Source organism: Argopecten irradians, chromosome 1 (genome assembly GCF_041381155.1).
Source record: "Argopecten irradians isolate NY chromosome 1, Ai_NY, whole genome shotgun sequence".
NCBI classification, from domain to species: Eukaryota; Metazoa; Mollusca; class Bivalvia; order Pectinida; family Pectinidae; genus Argopecten; species Argopecten irradians.
This window is the reverse complement of record NC_091134.1, coordinates 14,527,145-14,548,697: the sequence shown is the minus strand read 5'-3', so window position 1 is coordinate 14,548,697 and position 21,553 is coordinate 14,527,145. Positions and strand designations below refer to the sequence as shown.

At 37.5% G+C, this 21,553-nt stretch overlaps 1 protein-coding gene across 6 annotated transcripts in view; it reads right to left on the bottom strand.

Annotated features, from left to right (window-relative positions):
- LOC138318604 (rap1 GTPase-activating protein 1-like) overlaps positions 1–21,553 on the bottom strand; it is a 151,840-nt gene that overhangs the window by 90,720 nt on the left and 39,567 nt on the right. Inside the window, exon 1 of one of the 6 annotated variants that reach the window (XM_069261198.1) lies at positions 8,126–8,182. The exons of 4 other annotated variants lie outside the window; for them this stretch is intronic. The gene's annotated coding sequence lies outside the window, so the exon portion shown is untranslated. Of the gene's footprint in view, positions 1–737; positions 861–8,125; positions 8,183–21,553 lie in introns of those variants that run through there. One more of the 6 variants, XM_069261180.1, reaches the window with a different exon arrangement.

The window sequence follows — 21,553 nt, the reverse complement described above, 5'->3', positions numbered from 1 at the left end:
AATCTCTCCTCTGATTGGATTAGCTGGCTTTTAATCTCATTTCTGATTGGATTATACTGAAAGTCATAATCACAAAATCAAATTCTTTCAGACGTTTGTAAATTAAGGTAAACCTCTGATATCACCAAATAAACATAAAACACTTTCTATTATGTTGGAAACAGCTTATCCATAATATTGTACCCGTAATGGTATGTAACGCCAGGTATGGTTCCGTCAATAATTATATTGCATTATACAATGTTCACAATCTCATTATGTAAATCTGCATAATCTAGAAACCTACACAAACAAAGATAAATCTCTATAGCAAACAAATAGATTTGTCTAATTGATATTCATGGAGAACTTAAGCCAAACAAACATGTGAAAATTAAATTTGATAATAAAAGATTAAAATTCAATGAGACATTTAAACTTATACTGATATTCTGAATTTGAGTTAAAGAAATGAAAACGGTCATTTTTAGTTTTTATTTTTAAACTGTCTAGCTGTAACATTTAACTATTCTCAAAAATATTTCATATTCATAGTTTTTAAGAAACTTTATTTTGATATTTTCAAATTCAGACAATTAATGCTATGTAATATAGAAGACAGTATGTGTATTGTCCATATGAGGAAACAAATCTGTCTGCTTTCTGGAGACTTATGTACATAATCACAAGAGAAAAAGGACTTTTTAATCTGATTATAGAAACAGGAGTTAAAAGTTACTTAAAGGCACACTCCTTACCTGTGGAGACGTTAGAATTCCCACAAAGCTTACTCATGAGTCAGCTGTGGCGTAACAGGCCTACATAACATTGGTCCCTTTCATCTCCGACTGATTATCTCCCTTTCATCAGGACTTACTCTAGAACCCTTTGATGATTTCTGGCCTAATGAGATTATAACTTAAGCTCATTACTTTTATAAGAGATGGTATATGGAGACTGTCCTCCTACAGGGGCCTGACAGGAAAACACTACTTGAGACTGTCAGGGCTTTTTGTTTATAACTGACAGCAGTTTCCTGTTACTACAAAATATATAAGATTTTACACCTCTACCAAAATATATATTCACTTAACATATTTTACATTATATTGCGATGAAAAATAAAGTTTAACTAGTCAATAAAGAAAAAAAAACCAACATCAACATCCTCCATAAAAAGTGTAAATACACATTATACCTTTGTACCATCCAATGAGTAAGTCGAGAAACATATACATGTACGGTATTGGACCCAATTATTGGCGCCCATGTTTCTTTAAGCGCCCCTTCCTTATTCGAGGCCTCAATTCGATGCCCATGCATATATAAGACCAAAACTATCAAAACTGTATGGGTTTGCAATAATTTTGCCTTATTCACCTTTTAATTTTTTCATTTTTTAAACACCCTGGGCGCTATAAGGTTGAATACAGTATTTACATTTAAAACCTGCATTATAGTGACCACTCTATCTATAGACCACCTGTCTAATAAGACCGCATTCTTTCAGTCCAAAAGAAGGACCATATGGTTGAAGCGTTTCGGTCCAAAAGAAGGACCATTTGGTTGAAGCGTTTCGGTCCAAAAGAAGGACCATTTGGTTGAAGCGTTTCGGTCCAAAAGAAGGACCATTTGGTTGAAGCGTTTCGGTCCTAAAGAAGGACCATTTGGTTGAAGCGTTTCGGTCCAAAAGGAGGACCATTTGGTTGAAGCGTTTCGGTCCAAAAGGAGGGCCATTTCGTTGAAGTGTATCATATTTTTCCCTATGTGTTATCTATATAAACAAAGTGGACTGTAAAACCTAACTGTTTGTGATTCTGAAGAAAGTAAAAAATAAGATAAATGGTAAACATTTCAAAACTATTAAAAAAAATTGTGATCAATCATTAATCATCTTGGTTATAAGAAATTAAGAAATAAGTCTATTGATCTTCTCTCTTTTGAACTTCTTCAAGACACAAATAATTTTATATATAGTTTAAGGGAACTGAAGGTGGCAGTCAATCTATTGGGAGATACAAGGTTACTGATTTGAAATGATGTATGTTCTTTACCAATAATAATAATCTTACTATCATATCTCTAGGAATAAATTGTCAAAATAATTTTATCACAGCTATGTACATTATCAAATTAAATGAGATCAACCAAATTAAATGCTGAGAGATTTAATCCTATATTTTAAAGTACAACTTTTTAGAAAACTTAATATTACCCTACAGGTATAGATTATTTCATTAAGAACTGAAGTGGTATTTAATCCTAGACATTGTGAAGGGGAGACCACTCTTACATTCTAATCAGCAAACAGATTGAGATCTAGCCATTGCCTGTGGTGTTCTGTATAAAGTTGGTAGTTTTGATGAAATGGCAAATCAGAAGGGAAATAACTCTATCAGCCTTATGCTAGAAAAGTAACTTGATTAGACTAGAACGATTATGTCATATTGATTCTATCATTTAAAAAAAGCAAAAAAACATTTGCTCAATTTCCACAACTGAGTCTTCAATCTATAAGAACTCCTAACAATATGCATATTGCATCAATCAATATAATCTTCCAACAAAATTTAATGCCAAGTTTTTTCTGATTTATTATAAATACATTGGAATGCTTTGAATATTAGCAGTTTAACTGAAATTTCTGTTAAATTTGAAAATGAATTAAAAACTAGACAAGAGGATAATGCACCCTATCTGCCAATCAAGTAAAAGATTGATCCAGTCGATACCTGTGTCCTTGAGTAAAGGTCAAGGTAAGGTTATTTCATTTGAAGAAATTTTCAGTGCTTCCTTCCATCAGATTATGTCAGGAACAAATATCAGGAAGCAAGTGTTATCTTCGTTATTGAAAAAAGTGTTTAAAATATCTTAACTTATTTGACCCTTGTGACCTTCAATCAAGGTCAAGGTTATAGAAATTTGGTAACCATTTAATACAGCATACTACAGACACACTACCAGGACCTTGACACCTTGTATAAAGGTCAAGATTATTCTTTTGCTTTGGATGTCTCAGAATCTTGATTATTGCAATATGGCTGAAAAAATATATCCATGGTGTTGCATCCTGTAAATGAGAGTCCAGGTCATTCATTTGAACAAATATACTGGTATCATAGTTCTCCTTCACACAAACTAAATCAACAGTATCAGATGAGTCTTGAACATTTTGTCTATCATTAAAAGTCATTTTAAAGATGATGACCTAATTAATTGTCTAGTCTGGAATGGATATTGAGGTCACTCATTAGACCAAATTTGGTAGCCTTTATGCAGGCCAAATATTATAACATTGCAAAAGTTTGGGATTATTTAATTTTGTCCATAGATGAGCTCTAGGTCTTTAAATTAATTAAAGTTAAAATGTAATGAGCAGTATGTATATTTGTATGAGGTACTATGCTCAATACCAAAACAGTTTTGTCATAATCATTAGAAATCCGAGGTGTCAATAATTATTAGGATCCTGCAGTAAATTCACAAAGAATACCCCCAAGGTCTAACAGAGGTGGTGGGTATGAATCATATAGGTTACTACCACACAAGCTGGCCAATGTTGAGTCATTTCCTACAAGATATCTAGTAACTGATAAAAAATGGTCCTTTTTTGAAAAAATATCTATAATGCAACACAAAAATTGTCAGTTACCATATCCTTGATATCTTGGTTAATAGATAGGAAAAACAAGCTGCAACACGTTCTCTGATTTCACTGCGATTATTTAGTGTTTATAAAGCATATGGTTAATGCAAAAAGTTTCACAACTTAGCCATCCTTAGTAACCTTGAACCCATACATGTACCTACTGAAAGTATGCTCAACTCGAGCCTTGTACTTTCCAAGTACTAGTTCTTTCTCCCCCCTTTTTTTTTGCTTTATTTATAAGATCATACTGTATATTAATCTATAAATGTGTAAGCTATCACAGGCCTATGGCACCTTTTTAATTTAGATTGTAACAAAAGGTCGCACCAACGTGACAAGTGTAGATGTGAATCTGGTGACATTATATACATTGTGATTCAGTACAGAATTTTAAATTTGATATCAAGCAGCTTTAACATAGAACATAATTATATGCCTGTTTTATCAAGCAAACTGACAAATTAGAGAAGTAATCCAGATAGAGGCTTTCTTAGGGACTGCTTAGCTGTCTTAGAGACCTCTTATCTTAATTAAGGACCACCTGTCTTAGGGACTGTCGGTCTTAGGAACCACCTGTCTTAGGGACTGCCTGTCTTAGGGACTGCCGGTCTTAGGGACTGCCTGTCTTAGGGACCACCTATCTTAGGGACTGCTGGTCTTAGGGATCACCTGTCTTAGAGACTGCTGGTCTTAGGGACTGCTGGTCTTAGGGACCACCTGTCTTATGGACTGCCTGTCTAAGGGACTGCCTGTCTTAGGGACCACCTGTCTTAGGGACCACACTGTCTTAGGGACCACCTGTCTAAGGAACTGCCAGTCTTAGGGAACCACCTGTCTTAGGGACTGCCTGTATTAGGGACTGCCTGTGTTAGAGACTGCCTGTCTTTGGGACTGCCTGTCTTAGGGACTGCCTGTCTTAGGGACTGCCTGTCTTAGAGACCACCTGTCTTAGGGACCACCTGTCTTAGGGACTGCACCTGTCTTAAGGACCACCTGTCTTAGGGACTGCCAGTCTTAGGGACCACCTGTCTTAGGGACTGCCTGTCTTAAGGCCAGCTGTCTTAGGGACTGCTGTGTTAGGGACTGCCGGTCTTAGGGATCGCCTGTCTTAGGGACTGCCTGTCTAGGGACTGCGCTGTCTTAGGGACCCACCTGTCTTAGGATGCCTTAGGGACTGCCTGTCTTAGGGACCACTATCTTAGGGACCACCTGTCTTAGGGAGTCGGTCTTAGGGACTGCCTGTCTTAGGGACTGCCTGTCTTAGGGACTGCAGGACTGTCTTAGGACTGCCTGTCTTAGGGACTGCCTGTCTTAGGGACTGCCTGTCTCAGGGACTGCCAAGGGACTGCCTGTCTTAGGGACCACCTGTCTTAGGGACTGACTGTCTTAGGGACTGCCTGTCTTAGGGACTGCCTGTCTTAGGGACTGCCTGTCTTAGGGACCACACTGTCTTAGGGACTGCCTGTCTTAGGGACTGCCTGTCTTAGGGACTGACTGTCTTAGGGACTACCTGTCTTAGGTACTGCCTGTCTTAGGGACCACACTGTCTCAGGGACTGCCTGTCTCAGGGACTGCCTTTCTTAGGGACCACCTGTCTTAGGGACTGCCTGTTTTAGAGACTGCCTGTCATAGAGACCACACTGTCTTAGAGACCACACTGTCTTAGGGACTGCCTGTCTTAGAGACTGCCTGTCATAGAGACCACACTGTTTTAGAGATCACACTGTCTTAGAGACTGCCTGTCTTAGGGACCACTTGTTTTAGGGACCACCTTTCTTAGGGACTGCCGGTCTTAGGGACTGCCTTCTTAGGGACCCCTGTCTTAGAGACTGCCTGTCAGAGAGACCACACTGTCTTAGAGACCACACTGTCTTAGACCTGCTAGAGACACTTAAATGTCTTCATAGAGACCACACTGTCTTAGAGACCAAACTGTCTAAGGGACCATATTGTCTTAGAGACCACACTGTCTTAGGGACTGCCTGTCTTAGGGACTGCCTGTCTTAGGGACTGCCTGTTTTAGGGACCACCTGTCTTAGAGACCGCCTGTCTTAGAGACCGCCTGTCTTAGAGACCGCCTGTCTTAGAGACCACCTGTCTTAGAGACCGCCTGTCTTAGAGACCGCCTGTCTTAGAGACTGCCTGTCTTAGAGACCACCTGTCTTAGAGACCGCCTGTCTTAGAGACCGCCTGTCTTAGAGACTGCCTGTCTTAGGGACAACCTCTGTATAACAACCATCTGCTGAAATTACTACAATAATTCCTCTCTTTTCCAAAGAAAATTGAATAGAGATAATTCATTAGCATATTCAATATATCAAATGCAAATTGTGCATCATATTTTCATTCATATTTAGCTTTTACATTAATATAAGATATGATTTATTTAAAGTTGAAAGTTGATAAGTGTAACAACATATTAAGTTTTGAAGAGAATTTTTGACATCCATTTCAATGTACATATACTTAACCAGCTTAGTCACCACCAAAGAAACAAAATATTCTTCCTATTAAATATTAATGATGGACAGAAAGCCCTTAAGCCTACCAAGTCACCTTGATTAGGGTCAACTGCATATGAATCATATGGTAATATTTTTTTTATAACAGAGTAATACAAGGATATGTCCCCAGGGGTATATGCCATTGAAGATAAATATCAGTGTTGATGTGCTGCACACTATCTGTCAATGGAAATCAACACCATTTTCTCATTATCAATAATATTAGAACAGAAGCTGAAAATTCACATGTTGCTATAACTATAACAGTCGATTTGAATGTCCAAAAATTAATATCTATTTGGAGAGTAAATATTGATTTATTTTCATCCATTGTACCTGGATATAGCATCAGGTATGTTGCCTCCCCTTCCCCTGAAACCTCTCATCATCCACATTGACATGGGCTAACCCCTACTGGTATATATAATGCATCTCTTTTCCACCCCCGCCCCCTTCCTTTCCCCAGCCAAATCCCCCACCCCCATTCCCTTCCCAGTACCCACACTCCTCCCTCATTAAATGACATGTGGGTGGGTGTGGGATGAGGGCAAAAATAATAATTAAAATGAAGGGCAAAAATTAAGATGGGACTTCAGAACAATGCACAGATTCATGGATAATAATGCAAACTTTGAAATCTTCATCACTTTTAATTGTTCCAATAATCACCCATCTTAAATTTTTCTACTTTTAGGGCACATAAATTGAAAGAAAGTGCATGGTCCCTGACTTTTCAAATACACTCAAGTCTTGCTTTGTTCATAAATTTTGAAGTTCAGAACATCAGAAAAAAAAAGTCTTCTCTCAAGTTTCCCATTATGGGGACTTTTTGGGTAAAATACGGTTTCAATATCGTTGTGCACCACACAGATATACTGATCCCAGATAATCGACAGTATAGCAGTATACTACCAGTATAATACGCTGTATCACCAGTCTGTATCAGCATGGGTACTCACTAGATAGTAACTGATCCCTAACAACTGTTACGATGTGTTCCAGACATAATTACAACTAAGTATATTATGATAATAACAATAATTGGAACTGTCGAAGACAACTACCGTCATCATTGCTCATCTGCTAGATCGTCAGTTTGATAATCCCGTACAATAACCCTCACCAGCTTACTCATGCCCTGTTTGTTTTTCATTGGCTTGTATTTACCATGAACTTACTGCCAGGAAACTCTGTATTTACAATCAACATCGGTAAATATGCTAATATTATGGATTCTGAAAATATTTCTGTTTCCAAGGGGTGTATATCCGTTAAACTGATTTCTGAAGGATATGTCAATTACAGCAGGGGGGCAGGTGAGGTCAGAGGATGTGGTAGTGTTAGAATAGGGGCAAATAGGGTATGTACAGAAAATGTGTGCAGGGGGCAGGGTATGGGTAGAGGTACATAAAATGGGGGGACAGGGTAGGGGTAGATTAGGGGCAAATGGGGTAGGTACAGAAATAGGAGGAGGGAGCACATAGAAAGATGGAGGGCAGGGTAGAGGTAGAATGGGGGTCAGGTGAGGGCAGGGTAGAGTAGGTATACAAAAGGGAGAGGGTAGGGTAGAGTTGGAGAGGAGGAAGGCCTAGGTGAGGACAGGGTAGGAGTGGAATAGGGGTAGATAGGGTAGATACAGAAAAGGGAAGAGGAGGGTTAAAATGCGTAGAACCAGGTAAGGGATGGGTAGGGAGGAGTGGAGAGGAGTGAGGGATTGTATATATAGTAACAATTGAGTTTGGGAGGGCAAGTCTGCGGTAGACTGAAAGGAAGGTTTAATTCTATGAGTAGAGAGGCAGAGGGCAATGTAGGGGTAGATTGTAGCATAGGATCCAGACAGATATCGGACAAGGTCATTACAACCTATACTTTACTTGTTATTATACTCTGTAGACACCGAGGAGGGTAGGAAGGAGAAACGTTACTGTAGGGACGAGGGTGATAATAAGGCAGAATCACCCAGACACGGCCATTAAAGTAATGTCATACTTACTCAGTCGGCTGGACATGCCAACAGCACAGACACTTCCAGTACTTGGAATGGCCACGAAGTTCATACTTCCTGGACGCCATGGTTACTCCAAATCCCATTCAGTTTATGTTGAGAAAATTCCACTCAAATATATTCCTCACAATTTTGGTAAATCCAAATCCATTCACTTTACAGGCATTGAACAAAATTCACATAAAACATATTCCTCAGCATGGTTACTCCAAATACCATTTAGTTTATGGATATTGAGATAATAAAATCAAAACAATATATTTTGTGACATGCTATCGCAAAATGCAGTGTCAACAGAATTCCTTGTAAAACATGCATCAGTTTCCTCCGTTTTGACAATCACAACCTATCTTAATCCAATGTCCAGAAAACTTTCAGATTGGCCTCTCCATGGTAACTGGGGCTCCATGACACATTTTTTACTATAGTTATATCATCAGCATGGAATAGTGACTGTTCGAATTCCTGCCCTCTGATGTAGAGAATCACACAGCCCCAGGGTAGGCTTGATGTAATGTTTTTAATATCGCAGAAATTGATCTTGCTATTTTCACGACCTTCTGTGATGTCGTTCATTCCAGTGACACGGTGACATTTCCAGAACTCCAACACTATACCACTGATTTACACCTTTAAAACAGCTGTGCTAGCTATATAGATCAAATATAAACCTTGCTGTAACCATATTCCTGTAAAGCGACATTCAACATGTGCACTACTGTGCCTGTATCGCTGTAAGAAATCCTATATAATGTCACTGCTGTTAATTTTTGCTGTGTTTTTTTTTTTAATAATCAATCCAGTATTTTTCCTGTATTAACACAAATCCAATATTTCCTCTACTGATACTATGCATTTCTAATATAAAACCATCATAACTCTCAATTCTTTAAGATTTATGAATACCTTTAAAAAGATCCTGTCTAATTTGAAGATCAAGACACGAACATTTTATTCTTTATTACCACAGTGAAATGGCTGTAATGTGAACAAAATATCACTTTCCCATTTATAAGGTATTCAAATCTCAGCATAGTCTCCATTTGCTATGAATCTATCAGAAAAATCCTTTAAGCATATAATCCCACTATGCAACACATTTCGACATGTAGAATATCCAATATAACTCCAGAAATTGCTACATCCATATTAAATCTGTTGATTTCTCTCCAATGTGCCGTAGGTCATCATTCTGAGTACGGGGTCAAGTCCACTTTCTACCAATCAATCCCCAAATTTATTACTGTATGCCTCTCTCATCCTTAATTACATAGCTACCAAAAAACTAGCAGAAGCCGACAGAGACCGTTATTGGCAATATCCAAATAGGCTTCAATGTGTAGCTTCTCCATATTCTTACGAAAAACGACAGCCAGTATAATTTGTGTAAAGGAATTCTCTCGGTTGGAGCCTGACAGAGATACTATTTCTTAATACCTCCACGACACAAGCCCACGATTCTATCATCCTGCTTTAAACACATTTAGGCGAATGTTTTCACATTAAACTCCTATTCAGCATTCGGAGGAGCGGAGATTTATTCCTCTCAGCAGAGGAAATGTGATTTGGGTTTTTTCTCAGAAGACTTATTTGATAGTCTTGTCACAGGCCTGTAACAATACTGTGTGGAGATGTAAGTCAGCATGTTGTTTCTGGGTTTGACAGATGAGAGGGTAAACATATCATTATAGGATAAATACACGTCACAATATTACAACTGACATCTCCAGTATGTCAAACAGAACTCTTCAGTGCTGTAAATCCGAGGTTCCCTGTATACATTCTAACAAACCACTCGGTGATAAAGCTAAGACTGTATGTACAAGTCCCTGCTATATACTCTTCATTATATATTGATGGAATTCAAACAATAAGCTTGCAGCATTATCCACACAAGAATACTATCCACATAGTCCCCGGTACAATTTTTGGCTATCCACATCGCTAATGGTACAAATTTGTTATCCCAACCATTCATGGAAATTTTGTTGGAATTATTTTTTTCCTGAAATATAATCCAGAGTCTTTTTATAATCCAGTCTTTTTGTATTACTGTAGGAAGATGTCACACGTGGTTATTCCCAGAAGACTGGTTTTACATTAGGTTTTTGCCGGTTTTACATTAGGTTTTTGCCGTAGTTTTACGAAACATAATCACTATGGTAAATCCATCACCTGGTAGCTCAGTGCAGCATTGTCTGTGATATACTGGTATTATTGCTCCAACATTCTACTGCCTGTACTGTAGTTGTTACCACAAGCAATTCTGGTGCTTTAACAAGTCATAGTCTCATATTGTACAAGTCCAATTTGATTGTATCCGAAGCCAAGTTTAAGATTTCAATAAGATACACAATCATTCCAAGAAGTAAATGAACTTTGAATTAAATCAAAGATTTCAATAAGAATACCACAATATTCCCTGGTGTACCTCAATTTCCTCAATACGGTCAAATAATTAAGTGACTTTCTGGAAAACTTTCCATATGTTTCATGTCATCTTGATGATAATACGATTGATGTACGAGTTTGTCCTTTCTGGTTTGTATAACTGCATGTGTCTAAATATCTCTTCCTCATGAATTATACATTAAATCAAATCAGTTGAATCTGTCCTTTTTATAGATTGCACAAGTTTTATTCATTAAATATGATGTCTCCAGGAATTGGTTAAAATATCTCTCCTCAATGAATTGTATAATTCAAATTGGTTGAATATCTCTCATCAATCAAATTTTAGTGGAGTTGATTGAATATCTTTCTTCTAAAAACTGTATCCTCTCTCCTCTCATTAGTTTTTGATGAATTTGTCCTGCCCGTCAATTACCATGGTTTAAATTCTGATAGGATGGATATCCAGTACAAAAACCTACAATGGCTGAATTCTCCCTATGTCCAGTATCCATGTATTAAAATCCTTAGTGTACCAGTAAAACATTGAGTACATTCAGTAGTAATAGTTTACAAGCACAATTTTGATTAAAACTCCTCTTCAGTGACCATGATCCTATAACTGCATTCACGCAAGTATAAATTCACTTTCCCCCCTACACTGTGTGTGTGTGTAACATCTCCAGAGTAAGTCAGTATTGACGTCTTACTTACACCCAAAGTTAGGGACGCCAATGTTCCAGTGTAAAAAAGGATCGGTGAGTTTTGGAGACAAGCCGCCTACTTAATGGAGCATTGATCAACATCGGGGGAGACGGTTAGATAACTGTGAAGAAAAGATACAGCACGCTGTTGGTTCTGCTGTCAGCTTGCGTTACATACAACGACACATTAGGTAATCAATTATCAAAATATCCCTAACTAATCGTAAAGGTCAGGGTTCATCTGCCACAGACTATATACATTACCACACAAGTCATACTGCCACAAACTCAAAATGATATAAACAAATTGTTCTGTCTGATATGTAAAATACAATAAATTATTAATATTGTACTTTTCACAACCACTAGATTTCGCAAGTGCAGTGCAATTAACCGCAAAATTTAAATTGCACCCAAAAATAAGAATATTTTACAGTACTGACTTTACTTTCGAGAGTACCTGAATTTCTACCACTAACTTATGTGTTACAGTGGGTAGGAAGCGGACTAATACTAGGTTGGTGGCTTTTCTTCGAGAACTCCGACTTTCCTCTATCTATCAACATTATGTCTTTAGATGAATGAACATCAATTTTTAAAGAATCTATTGAACAAACAACAAAGAATGACCTGGTTCTATGTGTAATTTAGGGACAGAACCGACATTAAAAAAAATGTGAGGTCTTTTAGAGAACACATAATATCATTTTATACTTGATTGATGTAAATTTGTCTTGACAGTCTAATATCCGACATGATGTCCCATGGATACAGCCCTTGGTGTGATTGCAAATGTATGACCATTATCAAAAACGCACTAATGAGGTTTTCATTAATAGAGATTGACAAACTATTATTCAAATATAGTGCTTTTAAATACAATCAAATACTACATTTTTAGAGTAAACACTTATATGAAATGAAGGAACATGACTTAATAGTCTCAAAAATAATTTCAAAGAATTGAAATTGTTGTAAGTTACTACATAATTTTAAAAATCTTTAGGATGAGATATTAAACTGTGATGGCAGCTGATGAAACAACTTAACATCTAACAAACTGTGACTTATCTATCTCATAGTAGATCGTTCTTATGCAAGTTATATCAACTTAAATTGATTTATCCTGTTTTAACAATAAAATGTCTAATTCTCAAATCTGTAGATCAATGTACTCAAACAGTTTTGCAATATAAAAATTGCAGCATCAAAATGAAGTTACCCTTTTACATTAATATTAAGTGAAATTTCATTTATATCTATTTCCCATACGAGTGATCATTTCAGTACTGTGTCAATTTTGTAAAAACAAATATTTTTTTATGTATAACTGGCAATACTCGAAGCTAACATATAGCAAACAACATCAATAAGAAGGCGCTGCTTAATATAACAAAATGGCCGCAAGTCAAATCAATAATGTCACACTCTCCAAATTAAAAATCTTCCAAATCAAAGCCCAGAATACTCTTTGATTAGCTTATATTGTGTTTTAGATCAGTGGACATGCTTACTTGTTAAACTCTTCTCACCAGACTGAAGAATTCACATTTTTCGCTTTTTGATGTTTTGCTTAAAGCTTTATGAACAGGTAAGGTCATGGAGGACAATGATCACTGAGGGCCAAGGTCATTGAGGGCAAATGTCATTGAGGACAGTCATTTGATTAAATGTTTATCAACTTTATAGGGCAGTCTCACTGAAGCATGCAGCTCATGTCAGGTAAGTACAAGTGTGTGTTCTTGTTTTAGAAGAAACATTTTGCCTACATTATAGTGTGATCCTACTGAAATATACCCCTGAATCCATCAGACTGGACACCATATTTATTAAAGCACTATATTCCATCCCCGCATAATACAGATTAGTAAAAATGCCTTGAAGCTAGAAATTCATTGTACATCATGATTTTTTAGCGAAACTTTCATCATTCTTCTCCGAAAAGTATGATTTTACGCTCGTAAACACAAGAAATATGTCACAATCAATAAATTCCTGCAAAGGTAGATAACTCTGTAATATATGCAAATATAGAAATGCTTAACTTAAAGATGTAATGGCTATAGTTAGAGTGACGATTTGGAACCAAATTGGGCAGAAACTGTAGATCTCTTGACGGACAATGCACAGAGGATGGACAGACTTAACACTATCAAAAGCATAACATGTGTTATGAAATAAAAAAATTCAAATACATTCTTATAATGGATCATCTCATCTTTGATGAAAAATCTTCAGCCAAGATTACATCCATGCATGATCACTGATAGAGAACCGAAATCAAAACTTTGGATTGTTGGCATGATTTTTTTTTTAATGTATTTTAACAGTAAGTTAATTATTGTATCTTTATATCTTCTGTGGAAAATTAATTATGAGGAAAATCACCTCTTAAAACTGTTTAAAAAAATGTTTAAGTCTGTTTTGTTAGATCCCTCCTTCCCTACACAACATTACAAACAAAACGTAAGAAGAAACCAGCACACAATAACAGGGGAATATAACTATTGAATACATCCACTGTTTGGGTATTAGACCTGCAAGGAAGATTTTTTTTATGAGTGTTAATTTGGCTGGGAAGGTTTGGTGTAGCACCAGACTGTACTTTACCATACCCTCACACTAACAGAATTAAGGTGGCAAATCAATATGTCGGATCTCAGGACTCACATAACCTAATACAAATCTGCCCTCAGGACTTACATAACCTAATACAAATCTGCCCTCAGGACTTACATAACCTAATACAAATCTGCCCTCAGGACTTACATAACCTAATACAAATCTGCCCTCAGGACTTACATAAACTAATACAAATCTGCCCTCAGGACTTACATAACCTGATCTGCCCTCAGGACTTATATAACCTAATACAAATCTGCCCTCAGGACTTACATAACCTGATCTGCCCTCAGGACTTATATAACCTAATACAAATCTGCCATTATGACTTACATAACCTAATACAAATCTGCCCTCAGGACTTACATAACCTAATACAAATCTGCCCTCGGGATAACAACATTCCCTTTCTCCAATAATTATGTATCAATTATAATAAAGCCAATAATATTTCTATAATCTTAATTTTTAAATTTCTTTCTTCTTATTACAGCCTCTGTCCAATAATCATGGGTAACGATTTTGCAATGCTGCACAATGGAGTTTGGAAAAGAATTGATTAAGATATTCGATGTCTCGAACCAGACTGAGGAAATCTTACTGGTGTGAAAGCGTGATCCATCTTCTGATTGGCCGCTAACTAAGCCTGAAGCTTCTATCTAACAAATTGTGGACAGCCATGCATTTGACACAAACCCAATATGTCACTCAATCTCTATTCACTGGTCCGTACAACATGACCCAGTTTTGAAGGTAAACTATCGGCAAGCCCCTCCAGAAAGTCTCATGTCCTGTTCGATGACCAAACTCAATTATTTTATAGTGGCTATTTCTAAACTTGATAGCGGTATATGAGAGCAACATATCAGAATTGATTGAAATGAATTTAGCTACACGGGTTAGATGAAGCTCTAAATTAAAGAATTATTGGAATCAGAAAATTTGAAAGGAGCTCAAAGGATTTGGGGAATTGAAGAATGCCTGAAGAATTGCAAGGTCACTCAAATGATTGAAGGGAGCTTCTATGATTGAGGTAAATCCTAACAACCATAGAGGATGCAAGGAATTGAAAAAAGCTAAAAGGAATATAGCACTCAATATATTGAAGGGAAGTCTAAGAATTGCAGAACTTATAAAATTTTAAGAGAACTCCGGTGGATGAATTTTAAGCTTTAAGAAATAAAGGGATCTAAAATAATTGGAGGGAAGCTGGGCTCATTTCAGGAGGCTTCATTGAATTGAAGCCAGCTCTGAATGCTTGAAGGAATATAGGGAGCCCTAGCTTTAATTGTACAAATAAGTTCCAACGATGATGTTTCAAAGATTGAAGAAAGCGATTGAATGGTGTAATTAAGCAAGCGTATTTCAGGGGTCTTTGGAAGATTATTGGGACTGCAGGATGCTGTAAGCATTGATACTATGGTACTGTTAGAGTCAACCCACCCAAACTACCATTAATGGACGAATGCTTCCTTGGTATTCTAATTGAAACATCAGCATTGTCATATGAACAAATACCAAAAGGTGTTGACTTTTTGATATACTTAAGTCAGACATATTTTTTCTCCAGACGTAGAAATATTGCAGTTTATTACTTATGCTTTAAATTGCCACCATTGGGATTTTAACCCACCATCATCAGCTGGTGAGCTAAAGCAAAATTATTTTACATAATTAAGCAAATAAGCAAATTTACATAAATTAATTATATAAGCAAATTTTTATTTTTATCTCTGCCTTATATTTAAATGATGACAAAACCAACATCAGCGTAATAAAACCTAAGCTATTGTGTTATACTGGTTTTAGTAGTTAAGTGAAGATATGGCTAACTCCCAGTACGACCATCAGTGTAGACACACAGTCATGTCCTACACTCAAACATTATCGGTAAATCATTCACAAAACACCTCCGCAACTGATGTCATATTCCACATAGGACAAAAAGACTGTGACAAACCCAAACCTTTACAGAGATACCATATTTGATATTCAATATTGAAGCTGGTATTTTCACTAATTTTCAACTGTAATTTATTGTAAAATTGATATCACTATATCTTTTTTAACCTTATGAAACGAAAACAAATGTTTTCCTAGTAACTTGCATTTCATCCCATTTCTAGCTAAGCAAATTAAAACTCTGAAAAAAAAGCTCTTCAGTTATTTCATTTTTACTTTTTCTAAGCTAAATTTTACTTTCATTATTTTGGTAGACTGGCCACCAGTCTCTAGAATATTAAACAAATCACTAAAATTTGCTTGATTATTTTTGTCTCTACTACATGCCTGATTCTAGCCTAAGTTTTAAACTAGGGGGAGATAATCTAGTAAAGAACTCTGCTGAGAAAGCCTTATCAACAACTTAGGGTCTGGTGGCCAGTCTAATATTTTGATTGAGTCATGTTATTTCGTTTAACTTTGTTAATTCCTCAAATTACCTGTTTCTACCATAAATGTATCACTGTGTTTGAAGACATAGTTATTGTTATACATTTGTAATAAGATGTATCTTCATCAGGCAATAACACACAACCTATGCTTCTCAATCTGTATACGCTGCGATACTTAGGTATGTTTCCATGTATTGGGCACAGCAGGCAGTACAAGATCAATGACACACCAGTAAAGTACATTCCCTGAGGGGGATAATAATGTAACATTATACTTTAGAGTGTAAAGCCTATCAAATCATGATGTTCAAAAATCACCTTATGTCAATCTTAAAAAAATATTTTCCACCTACAGGATACTAAAGATCAAATTCAGAATATGAATAGCAACACAAGCTGTCTATCAATCCCCTATTAGTTAAATTATCTCCGTAGCCCTTATGAGCTCTCAAGTCCCTGTATTTCCCCAATCCCTGTATTTCCCCAGTACCTGTGTTTCCTCAGTTCCTGTATTTCCCCAGTCCCTATATCTCAACTGTCCCTGTATCTTTCCTGTCCCTATATCTCCCCAGTCCCTGTATTTCCCCAGTCCCTGTATTTCCCCAGTCCCCTGTATTTCCCCAGTCCCTGTCTCCCCAGTCCTATGTCCCCCAGTCCCTATATCTCTCCCAGTCCCTGTATTTCCCCTGTCCCTGTATTTCCCCAGTCCCTATGTCTCCCCAGTCCCTATATCTCCTCTGTTCCTTCATCTCACCAGTCCTTATATCTCTACTGTCCCTATATCTCCACTGTCCCTATATCTCTCCAGTCCCTGTATTTCCCCTGTCCCTATATCTCCCCTGTCCCTATATCTCCCCTACCTCTACATCTCCCCAGTCCATATATCTCCCCAGTCACTGTATCTCCCATGTCCCTTAATCTCCCCTGTCCATATATCTCCCCAGGCCCTGTATCTCCCCCGTCTCTGTATCTCCCCAGTACCTGTATCTCCCAAGTCCTTGTATTCCCCAGTCCTTGTATCTCCCCAGTCCTTGTATCTCCCCAGTCCTTGTATCTCCCCAGTCCTTGTATCTCCCCAGTCCTTGTATCTCCCCAGTCCTATATATCTCCCAGTTTCTGTATCTCCCAAGTCCCTATATCTCTCTCAGTCCCTGTATCCCCCAGTTCCTTAGTGTATCTCCTAGTCCCCATATCTGCCCTGCTCCTATATCTCGCCAGTCCTTGTATTTTCACTGCTTCTGTATCTTCCCCTGTCACTACATCGCCCCAGTCCCTGTATCTGCCCTGCTCCTGTATCTTTCCAGTCCCTATATCTTCCAGTCCCTGAGTATATCTCCTAGTCCCCATATCTGCCGTGCTCTTAAATCTTCCGAGTCCCTGTTCCTCCCAGTCCTTGAGTATATCTTCTAGTCCCCATATCTGCCCCGCTATTATTTCTTCCCAGACCCAGTATCTCCCAGTCCTTCAATATTGCCCTGCTCCTATATCTTTCCAGTCCCTGTATCTCCCAGCTAGTCCCTGAGTATATATCCTACTCTCTATATTTGCCCTGCTCCTATATCTCCCCAGTCCCTGCATCTGAGTCCCTGTGTACATCACCTAGTCCCCATATCTGCCCTGCTCCTATATCTCTTCAGTCCCTGAGTATATCTCCTAGTCCCCATATCTGCCCTGCTCCTATATGTCTCCCCATTCTCATATTCTCTTTATCTTTCTGGTTGCACATGATTGATGGCTTATATACATGATTACTTCCTTGGCTGAGTCTTATCCCAAATAATGGTTCACTGTATCTTTATGTATTGTTCCATTGATTTTACTCCCCCCCCTATTCTAACAGCTATAGACAGTCCTCTACACAAACTATCTATTGTTTTCATTCCTGTTGTTCCTTCTATTGTTTTGATGTCAAACACACACATTCACTTCTACCAGAATGGAAACCATCAACAGAAATGGAGATTTTGTCATGAATATTTGTGAGTTGATTTTTTCTGCTATTTTAGCCAAGTGCCAATTCACGTGAAGAAAAGTGAATGCCAGTAGCGGTGTCTGACCACCAACTGACCAGCATGGTAATTTTATCTGACCACACCATCGGCAGCTGTAATTGGCTGGAGCCAGCAAGACTAGGCTGTAAACAACAACATTGTGGTGGTCAAGACTGCATGACCACAGTGCTAGCAATGACCACTCCCCGACCACACCTTGGTGGTCAGTTAATACCCTGATTAGTTAATGAATCATTCCTGATACTGACCAGAACCATAAACCTTGGTTATGCCAGGATGTCTGGTCCTCTTGACCATTACACACAAAAGTTAGACTGGCCACCAGTCTCTAGAATATTAAACAAATCACAATTTTGCTTCATTAATTTTGTCTCTACTACATGCCTGATTAAGTTTTAAAGTAGGGGGAGATAATCTAGTAAAGAACTCTGCTGAGAAAGTCTTATCGGCAACTTAGGGTCTGGTTGCCAGTCTACACAACAGTAAGTACAGTCCACTTGCTAATCCATCGTGATGTAGCATCATGATAGCTTTTCTGAATTGAAAATGAAATTAACAGCAACTATCTGGGTAATCAGAAGTAGTTAAGGCAATCTTGAAGATAGTATCTGTATCTTCTTTCATAGCCACTATATGTTTTTAAGTTTCATTTACTCAGAACCTCCTAACCAAAAGTCTTTAACAAAATAGAAAAGACATTTGATCAACATAAGAGAATGAAGCCTGGGTACACTATTTCCCCAGTAGCTGACCACAAACCATGTTAATTCCTTATAGGTGTTTACACTACCATCAACATTCTCACCTTGTCTGCAGCCTTGACTGACCAAGATTGATGGACCTAAGTGATTAATGATAGCTAACATTGCATACCGTCTTACATCCATAATGATAACAACTCCCATAGACCACTCTACACCCCAAACATGATTAGCCCACCTGCATCATGGATGCTCCCTTACATACATGGATAGTACATGTACATGGAGGGATAATTTATAATGTTCCTTATCCAAGAGAACACCAGAACCAGCCAATAATTTGACCTTTACTCCTTGACCTTGACCATCTTTCTTTTCCAGCCTTAAACCCCTTACCCAAGTCCTTAAAAATGTATCTGGGTTTTTTATCACAAAAATCTTTAACATGTTCGATGGCAATGTCAGGGAACTCAAGACTGTACACCTTCATCAAATACTATGTCAGAGAACTCAAAATTTACACCTTCATCAAATACTATGTCAGAGAACTCCGACTATACATCTTCATCAAATATATTGTCATGGAACTTAAGACTTTACATCTTCATAAAAAAATATAACATCATTAAATGCCATCAGCATGAACACAATATTAATGAAATCAGCAAGAACATTGTCAAAATCAATGACATCAGTGTGAACACCATCAAAATCAATGACATCAGTGTGAACACCATCAAAATCAATGACATCAGTGTGAACACCATCAAAATCAATGACATCAGTGTGAACACCATCAAAATCAATGACATCAGTGTGAACACCATCAGAATCAATGACATCAGTATGAACACCATCAGAATCAATGACATCAGTGTGAACACCATCAAAATCAATGACATCAGTGTGAACACCATCAAAATCAATGACATCAGTGTGAACACCATCAGAATCAATGACATCAGTGTGAACACCATCAGAATCAATGACATCAGTATGAACACCATCAGAATCAATGACATCAGTATGAACACCATCAGAATCAATGACATCAGTGTGAACACCATCAAAATCAATGACATCAGTGTGAACACCATCAAAATCAATGACATCAGTGTGAACACCATCAAAATCAATGACATCAGTATGAACACCATCAGTAAATGACATCAGTATGAACACCATCAGAATCAATGACATCAGTATGAACACAAATCAATGACATCAGTTGAACACCATCAAAATCAATGACATCAGTGTGAACACCATCAAAATCAATGACATCAGTGTGAACACCATCAGAATCAATGACATCAGTATGAACACCATCAGAATCAATGACATCAGTGTGAACACCATCAAAATCAATGACATCAGTATGAACACCATCAAAATCAATGACATCAGTGTGAACACCATCAAAATCAATGACATCAGTGTGAACCACAAATCAATGACATCAGTTGAACACCATCAAAATCAATGACATCAGTATGAACACCATCAAAATCAATGACATCAGTATGAACACCATCAAAATCAATGACATCAGTGTGAACACCATCAAAATCAATGACATCAGTGTGAACACCATCAAAATCAATGACATCAGTGTGAACACCATCAAAATCAATGACATCAGTGTGAACACCATCAAAATCAATGACATCAGTGTGAACACCATCAAAATCAATGACATCAGTGTGAACACCATCAAAATCAATGACATCAGTGTGAACACCATCAAAATCAATGACATCAGTGTGAACACCATCAAAATCAATGACATCAGTGTGAACACCATCAAAATCAATGACATCAGTGTGAACACCATCAAAATCAATGACATCAGTGTGAACACCATCAAAATCAATGACATCAGTATGAACACCATCAAAATCAATGACATCAGTGTGAACACCATCAAAATCAATGACATCAGTGTGAACACCATCAAAATCAATGACATCAGTGTGAACACCATCAAAATCAATGACATCAGTGTGAACACCATCAAAATCAATGACATCAGTGTGAACACCATCAGAATCAATGACATCAGTGTGAACACCATCAAAATCAATGACATCAGTGTGAACACCATCAAAATCAATGACATCAGTATGAACACCATCAAAATCAATGACATCAGTGTGAACACCATCAAAATCAATGACATCAGTGTGAACACCATCAAAATCAATGACATCAGTATGAACACCATCAAAATCAATGACATCAGTGTGAACACCATCAAAATCAATGACATCAGTTGAACACCATCAAAATCAATGACATCAGTTGAACACCATCAAAATCAATGACATCAGTATGAACACCATCAAAATCAATGACATCAGTGTGAACACCATCAAAATCAATGACATCAGTGTGAACACCATCAAAATCAATGACATCAGATCAGTGTGAACACCATCAAAATCAATGACATCAGTGTGAACACCATCAAAATCAATGACATCAGTGTGAACACCATCAGAATCAATGACATCAGTGTGAACACCATCAGAATCAATGACATCAGTTGAACACATCATAATCAATGACATCAGTGTGAACACCATCAAATCAA